The sequence below is a fragment of the Elaeis guineensis genome, chromosome 2 (assembly GCF_000442705.2).
Source record: "Elaeis guineensis isolate ETL-2024a chromosome 2, EG11, whole genome shotgun sequence".
Taxonomy (NCBI): Eukaryota; Viridiplantae; Streptophyta; class Magnoliopsida; order Arecales; family Arecaceae; genus Elaeis; species Elaeis guineensis.
This window is the reverse complement of record NC_025994.2, coordinates 55,156,841-55,166,264: the sequence shown is the minus strand read 5'-3', so window position 1 is coordinate 55,166,264 and position 9,424 is coordinate 55,156,841. Positions and strand designations below refer to the sequence as shown.

General features: G+C 33.8%; 1 long non-coding RNA gene across 1 annotated transcript; it reads left to right on the top strand.

The window, feature by feature from the left end:
- The first annotated feature begins 1,416 nt into the window (after nucleotides 1–1,416).
- On the top strand, nucleotides 1,417–8,250 carry LOC140855435 (uncharacterized). The gene is made up of 3 exons (XR_012138366.1): nucleotides 1,417–1,913; nucleotides 4,926–5,143; nucleotides 7,202–8,250. It is a non-coding gene; the product is annotated as an uncharacterized lncRNA (long non-coding RNA).
- The last annotated feature ends 1,174 nt before the right edge of the window (nucleotides 8,251–9,424 follow it).

Sequence of the window (9,424 nt, the reverse complement as noted above, 5' to 3'; positions counted from 1 at the left end):
CATCAAGATGGGATCTATCGATCCTAGTAGAAGGGAGTAGTTCTATAAGATTTAAGAGACTGAGTCCTTAAGTCTATGACCATAGTAGTGTAATTGATAAAAATAAATTTTCATAGAATCACATATAGACTCGAGCTGATTGAATCTATCATATGACCGATGATGAGGTTTGATGATTTATTCATGACCTGCCATCCGATCTGGACTTACGATAGAGGGACTGTATTATACATTAACTACACCTAGAGGTTCATTACCTTTTATTCTGCTGGGTTGCCACTACATACTGCTAGGTATTATTGATAGACTGTGAGACCCATGAGCAACATCTTGATGATCGATGATCTTTGGTGGGCAGAGTTGGAACGATTCTAATCCATTGAAAAGAGTTTTAATGATATTGTGATAGGGATCACAATATATCTCACTACTAGATAGAATAGAACCTATGAGATCATACATAAAGAGACTTTTGACTGATCAAATAATTGAATTATGATTATGAATTATGACAGAATTTGATTATCAGTTTGATTGATGATTGATCCAATACAAAAGTTGCATTATATATCTCGCTAAAGAGTTAGTGAGTTAAAAGAGGATTAATTAGTAATTGGATTGCTAAGTTGCTCAGTTTGATTAAGTAATGGGACTTGCATCAAGTCTAATTAAATTGAATTTAATTTGACTTGATATGGGTTTGATTTGATCAAACCTAATTCAGTTATGAGATAACCAAAATTGCATGGGAGAGTGATTCCTAATTAAATTAAAATTTGAGTTTGACTCAATTTCTAATTAGACTAAGATCTAAATAAGAATGTTTGAATTTCTATTTGGACTAAAAATTTTTATTTTCATGGGTGCACCAAATCCTAATCGGACTAGGATTAAATTGAGTTTGACTCAAGCACCAAGAGAGAGTCCAAAAACACTAGGACTCCTTCTCCAATTAGATGACATCTAATCTAAATAGTTTGGGCTTCAAATTAGATTTGGTTCTCTATTTATTTGGCTCTAATATAGTCCTAATATGATTAAAATTGATTAGAGTTTTATTGGGTTTAAAATAGCCACCTAAAAGGAGAGTCCCATGAGATTAAAATACCTTCTATCCATGCACCAACAAACCAGCGCATGCCCACTTTTGTTTGATGCCAAATATCCCACACCTTCTACTCTTTTTAGCATGTAATAATCCATAGGAAAACTCCTTCTTTCGTGTGAAACTTGGGTGCTAATATGAGAAGGGGTGGGCGGCATAATAAAGATAGAGTCCAAGGTTCATAGGACTCTTATCTTATTCTTAAACTCAAACTCCTCTTCACCTATTTAAATAGCACCTTATGGGACGGTATGGAGAAGATAATGATCAGGTTTTGATGCCACAAATCAGAGGACTTATGCATGGAGAAAAACATGGGGAGAGGGTGTGGCATCATGGGTCCATGGCATGAGGTTTGGTTGCAAACATCTCTTCTTTCTTACAACAACCAAGGATTGGTTGTTACGACACCTTCTCTCCCATCTTTTGTCTCTATTTGGACATGGGTTTCTCCTCTTCTCTTTATCCAAAGATTGGACAAAATTTTTATATCCTTATTGTAGAGATTTGGTGTATAAATTTTAGAAAGAAAAGAGAAAAAAGGATTCTTCTCATGATCTCTAGTGTAGAGATCAAGATCTTCCTATATTTTTCTTCTTCTCTAAGAGTATCTTGAGAAAAAAAAAAATTTAACTATCAAGATGCGATCTCTATAAGGGAGCTAGCACTCTGATGAGATCAAAAGGCTTCTGATCATATCAGAATCTCATGTGGATATCCGTAGAGGCCAGATGATTATGCGGCTACAAGGGGCATTCAGAAGACATCCATGATCATCAGTTCGTGATGAAGATTGATCCATGCCAAGGTGTATTCTTTATTTATTTATTTTTATTTGATTTTTATACTTAAATTATATCTCATATATGATGATCCTGTTTATGGTTTGAAGATATGATCTTATACATGCTTAGATTAAATTAAATTTAATATGAAAAGTTTTAAATTTCACTGCATACTTATTTTAAAAAATTTTGTATGCATGAAACTATAAAAGTCCAATAGTGGTATCAGAGCCACGTCCTATATACGAGATTAGAATTTAGATCTAAAATCTATAGAGAAAAATTTTAGATCTGAAAGATTTTGATGTCGTTCTGACATAAGATTACCCTGACATAACTTGTTATACTGTATGGTTGTCCTAAAATGATGTTAAAATTTTTAATTAAATTATATTTTTATATATAATTTTTTTAGCATATATGTGATATATGTTTTGTTGTTCAGATCTGAAAAGAGTTTTGAGATCTATTTTGATTCATATATATGATATATGAAAGCATGTTTAAGGCTAAAATTTATTTCTATGATCTGAACTTGTTCATGTATATGATACATATTTGTATGTATATATTCTAAAAATTATTATGAGATCAAAATATACTCTTCATGTAAAGAATTTAGATCTAAAAATTTAGATTTAGGATCTAAAATTAGTATTTGTGCATGAGGGATTGGACATGGGTAGATCAAATTAGGTCATGTAATTAGATTATATCTAAAATTTTTGATTTAATCATATAGGGTCTGATTTGATTTAGCAGTTGATCAAATTGAGTTAAGTGTTGATTAGGATGAGGTCAACAGAGCTTAAAATTATACAATTATTGTTGATCGAATCGATAACATCTATATGTAGAATTGATTAACTTAGGGACCTAATTCGGCTCTATGGCTCGAATTGGATTCACCTAAGCTAACCTATTCGAATTAATTATCCAGTTAGTGTCTAAGGTAAGTAATTGAAAGGTGATAATTTAATTGGTTCTGTTCACTTACCTGACCAATTTATTAGTATCTAAGAAAAGTAATGGGGGGACCCCCACCAATCTTCACTTACCTGATCAATTTGGAAGATTGAGTCTCAAATAAGGTTGCTTGGTGGTTTAATTTAGCCCATGCGAATTAAATCAGCCATGTGATGATTGATTAGATGAGATCTAAATCCAAATCTCTTCATAAATATTAAGTTCAAGGTCTTCCATCATTGTAGATTTGCGGGCGTGCTACCGGCATTGATTGTGTTGGAAAATATGTTTCAAAACCAATCGTTAGACGATTGTGCTCATCTTGTAAACTATATATAAATTTTTATTAATAAAAATTATTTGATATTTTCATTATAAATTGATCATCTTTGAACTCCTATATTGTAATGAAGTCCTTAGGACTATATATATTAATAGACAAAGAAGAATTTGTCATTAAGTCCTTAAAATTGTTTGTGACCAAATGATACGCTATTACTAGGATGATAGCGATATCAAGTGTAGGTCGTTGTGTGCCATATGAATTGGTTGTTCTCTTAACCAAGGAGTATGAAGATACTATTATGGCAAGTAGATAGAATGTAGGAGTACATTCACATCGAACATGACCATATGTCGAGCACTCTGTTGTCCAGAGTAGCTTGTGAAGGGTATGGGTATAAGTGTCCCTCCAATCTGAGACCACCACGGTGACTTGTAAGCAACTCACTATATTTTAGTACCAGACTATTTGAGTTTCTAACTTAGTGATGGAAGGATACTAGGTGCAGTCAAGTACTTATCAAGTTGGTGTGTGAGTCAAGATGGAATTGATCCCTCTAAATTGGTAGGAGACATGCATCAGTGTATTTCAATTTAGCAAAATTTTGGCTAGGATAATCTATGAGATGGATTTGAAAGGTTAAAATACAATGTGGTTGACTTAATTAAGGTTGATAGTTAAACCCTAAGTCACTTTGAGCATTTGGGTCAAAGAGATGAATTATATGGTAACCATACGCTAGTAGGTTCTAGAAGATTGTTTTGCAGCACTTTGACCCATTCGGTCATCGGGTCATCATTGCTAGATGGTTACATCGATTAGAATAGGAAGTTGTTCTTATGCTACCAGCTTAGGTTCAAACCTATGAGATCATACGCATTAGAAAATTTGGTCAGATCTGATGGCTGAAGAGTCCAATTCGATTGTGACTCTGGTGAAGAGTCCTACTTGGACTAAGACTCTATGGGAGAGTCCCACTGGGACTAAAACTCTATCATTTATAAAGAATTAATTAGTAATTAGATTATTAATTGACTCAATTTGATTGAGTAAAGAGCTTTGAAATAAGTATAATTGAATTAGATTCAGTTTGACTCAGATTGGGATTGATATGATCAAACCTAATTATAAGAAAAATTTGATCTTGATTCGATCAGGATTTGGACTCAGCTATTCTAATTAGGTTAAAAATTTGATAAGATATTTAGATTTATAATTGGATTAGATTCATTTCTATCTGTGGTTTCAATCCAAATTTGATTTGGATCAGAATTGAATCAGAAATAAAGAGTCCAAGTCAGACTAGGACTCTATCCTTATCTTTTGCACCACATTTGGATCCATGCCAATTTCTTCATACCTCATTGGATTTGGGTTGTGATTTTTGGTGTCATGAGAGAGAATCCAATAAGGGTAGTCAGCTATAGCTGTTGAGTCATAATATTATCTCTTGCCGAATTCAAATGCGATCCGAATTAGAGATAAAATGCAGATTAGGAAAGAGATTTTTTGTATATAGTATATTGTTAGAGTCATATTATTTTTTCTCTTATTTTTCTTGAGGAATTATTTAATGTAATTTCTTCTCCACATCTAAATAATCTTTTTGAAATTTTTGGAGATGTCAAAAAAGGATTTTGGTATTAATTCATGGCATCCTTTCTTGAAAAATCCTAATTCCTAGTCTATAAAAAGGGGACCCCTCTCTTGGACATTTCATAATCAATTTTCTCATAGATTTTTTATTTATAAAGTCTCTTCTCCTCCTCTTCTATTCCTCCTCTAGATCTCCTATCACTTTGGAGTATCCAAGATACTTGTAAAAGAAGGAAGAGGTCAGCGGTCGAAGTTGTTCGCAGACTAGCATCTCCGAGCCCTAGATCTGCGCCAGTCTTTGTGTGAACTTTTCTATAGAGGCCAGATGACTTCATGTAGCTGTGAGCAATCTGAGGAACACCCTCTTCAATTGTTAGATCAGAGAAGATCAAGATCAAAATTTGTTTGGTAACGATCTCTTATTTATTTTGATTCCTATGGTGGATCTAATAGTTAGATCTAGAATTTCATCATCGATGAGATCAATATGATTTTTATTTTTAGATCTAAAATTTATATTTTTTATATCAAAGATCTTGATGTGATAGTATAAAATTAGATTTTATACCTATGATTAGGATTAAATTATTTAATCTATTATTTTTACTGCATAAAATATTTTTAATTACATGTACTGCACTATTGAAAATTTTCATCAACTGGTATCAGAACCAGGTTGTTTTGATATAAATTAATATGACTTTAGATCTAATTTTTTATTATTAGATCTAATTATTTATGATTTATATTAGATCTATGTTAGTTTATTTTTAGATCTGATTATTATTTATTTAGATTAGATATTCTGAGTAGCAAAGTACTCGGATTGGGTAATCACCAGGCCGTTCGGTTATAGGAGCAAGTAGGGTTTCATGATCCTCTCCTCTCATTCAATAGGATACTCTTCATGACGTATAGGGGTGCCACTGTGAGGTCCCATGAAGAAAAAAGTGAAAAGAGAAAACTTACTTTCTTACAAAATCCTAGATCTTGAAACCCTAGGTGTTGTTGTATGTGATGCAAGTTGTGAAGATAGTTGGTTACATGTAATGTTATTTAGTCAAAATTATTTTGATCTAAAATCATAAAAAATTTAGATTTGATCTAAAATATTTTATGACTTAATGTAAAAAGTTTACATGAAAAATTATTTTTGAAACCTTAATCATGTTGATGCAAAACTTAATTGAGAATTAAGTATCAAGCTGATTGGATCTAGAATTATGATTTAGATCTAATGACATTGCATAAAACATGAAGCATGGGTTAGTTTAAATTAGGTCCTTCTCTTTAATTGGATTAGATCTAAGGTTAGAATCAATGAATTGATTAACCATGTAGAGAAATTGATTAAATCTAATCAAATATTGAATTAGATTAATCAGAGTTTTCTAGTACAATAGTTGTAGATGGTCAAGTTCATGTCTTTGATTAGACCAAATGGATCTTGATTGTGGCTCAGTGATTGAACCCAAACTATTAGGTTGGTCAAATCAAAACTAGTTAACCAATTAGTGTCTAAGATAAGTTTGGCATTTTGACTGGTGGTTTTTAATTGGGAGTGGCTTATCTGGCCATTTCGATGGTGTCTAAGACAATCTTAGCAGACCCTCCCACCAATCTCACTTATCTGACCAATTTGATGAACTAGATTTTGATTAGATCGCTAAGTGATTCAAGTTAGCCCATGCCATTAAGATTGATCAGTGTGACTGATCTAGGTGCTAGTTCAATTAGCATGACCTAACCTGATTCAGTGACTTGGTGAAGTCAGTGGGAGGATTATGGTCTACTGATTGATCTTTTCTTTTCTTCTTTCTTCTCTAAATCGATTAAGTCCTCTAAATTATTAAGTCTTTAAAATGAGCTGGTTATGATGATAACTAGATCATAGCCTCCCATTAAGGTCAGTGATAATGGATCCATTATTTCTGATTGATATTGCAGACGCCATCCATCTGATGTTCTCTCTAAATGATGGAATTATCATTCATCATATGATGACTCTGATGAACTATCTGATGATGGTTGGGTTGATCGAGCCATCCTCGGACCTGATCACTCATTAGGTAGAATCACTGAGTAGGTTCATGTTAATGGTTTGACCTAACCGAAACTTTATGTGGAGGCCCATCGCCTACTGAAATAAAATCTGGGGCTAAATTAAATACTAAAAGTTATTTGGAGAAATAATTGGTTGAGAACCTACCCATAGGTGCATATGGGTTGACCAAACCATCCTCGGGCCTATATGTAGTTTGTGTGGATTCTAGTACCTACTAAAGAATTAAGATAATTCTTCGAATTAGAGGTAGAGGCTATCAATTTGTATAAAATAGTGAGAGGACCTTTAGACTAAAGTCCAAGTCTTTAGGATTAATAAATTCATATACTAATTAGGCTTTGTTCTTTCTTTGTATGTGCAAATATGGCCTCAAACATGTCACTTCGATCACTATTGGATAGTGAGAAGCTTACCAGATCGAATTTTGATAATTGATATCAAAAATTAAAGATTGTCATAGAGCACGAGTGGATCCTTTATGTGATAACGAATCTGGCACCTGAGGAACCTACTCCTAATGCCCGAGGAGTGATCCAAAATACTTATTTGAAGTGGCTCAACGACTGCAACATGGTTTGTTGAATCATGCAGGCCTCCATGAATGATGAGTTCAGTCGGAAGTTTGAAGAAACTCAGTTAGAGAAAATACTTCAAGTATTGAGGGATTCTTTTGGTACTCTGACGATGTTGAGCAGCATAAGACTAGTTGCATCATTTTCAATGCCCAGATGAGGGAGGATGCATCTATTATTGAGCAGATTGAAAAATTGAGCAAACTCGACTTCTTTTTGCATGAACAGCTGGGGAAGGATGCGATCTTGAACTCTCTACCCAAGTCCTACCTATTGTTCCTTAGTCATTTCAGAATGACGAAGCCTGTAGTCAACTACCATAGTCTGTTGGGGTTGCTGCAGACTTTTGAAAAAGCTCACCAACTCTACAAGGAGACAGTGAATCTAGTAGGAGGATCTTCTTCAAGTAGTAATCATTCCTTTAAGAAAGGAAAAAAGAAGAAGAATAAGAAGGTGCCTGGTGCTGGGAGTCAGTCCCAAAAACCCAAGTTTAAGGCTGATCAAAGTCAGGCAGAGTGCTTCTTTTGCAAGAAGCAGGATCACTGGAAGAGGAATTATCCTTAGTATATTGCTTCCCTTGACCTGAACAGGCCAAAGAAGAAAAAGCAATCAGTTGCTAGATAAGATACTTATGTGATAACACCTTGTAACTTCTCTCTTATAGATACAATGACTTGGGTATTGGATACTGGAAGCCCTATTCGTATTTGCAATTCATTGCAGGATCTTCAGGTCACTAGGAGATTTGGAGAAGGTGAGAGATTTCTGAATATTGGAGATAGAAGATCAGTTTCAGTTTTAGCTTTAAGAATCATCAAGCTTATATTTGAGTCTCAGTATATTATTCTTAATGAGTATCTTACTGTCTTAGTTTTCTTTTAAATGTTATTTCTATAGGCTTTTTGGTCAATTAAAATTATGAAATATCAATAAAGAAAAACTTTTGTGATATTGTTTTGAATGATGTTACAATTTTATATGGACAATTGAACAATGGTATCTATATTGTATCTAGGCCTAATGTGATGTACATTTCAAATAAATATCCTAGAATAGATGATGTCACAGATGCTTACCTTTGGCATTGTAGGCTAGGTCATATCAATAAGAACAGGATAAATAGGTTGGCTCAAGAAAAAATTCTTGATAAACACTATTATGAATCGTTATCTATCTGTGAGTCTTGTTTGCTTGGAAAGATGACCAAGTCACCTTTTACTAAAAAAGGTGAACGAGCCAGTGATATGCTGGGTCTGATACATATCGATGTGTGTGGACCCATGAGCACATATGCCAGAGGAGGGTATAGCTACTTCATCACATTTACAGATGACCTATCTAGGTATGGGTACATCTACTTGATGAAACACAAGTCCAAATCATTTGAAATATTCAAACAATTCCATAATGCAGTAGAGAAACAAATTAAAAAAAGTATTAAAATTCTTCAGTTTGATCGAGGAGGTGAATACCTTTCCAGTGAATTTTTGACATATCTAGGAGAGAATGAGATTCTCTCTCAATGGATCCCTCCAGGGATACCACCGCATAATGGCATCTCAGAAAGGAGGAATCAAACCTTGTTAGACATGGTTTGGTCCATGATGGGGTTTGCCATTCTACCGATCTCCTTTTGGGGATATGCACTTGAAATAGCCTATCTTATGCTCAATAATATTTCAAGCAAGTTAGTTAGTAAGACACCATATAAGATATGGTCAGGACGTAGGTCGAACCTCTCTTACTTTAGAGTCTGGGGTGTCCAGCTTATATTAAATGATTACAACCTGACAAGCTTAGTCCTAAGTCTGATAAGTGTAATTTCGTAGGGTACCCCAAGAAAATGAGGAGATATTACTTTTACCTGCCTACTGAATAAAAGGTGTTTGTCAGCAGTAAGGCATATTTTTTGAAAAAAAAAAATTTAATGAAGGAATAAGTGCCTCTAAAATCGAGCTTGATGAAGTTCAATTAGTAAAAGAACCGACACCAATGATTGAATCTAAATCAGATTTGATGAGATCAAACTTGGAGCTCAATGATCAAACATCC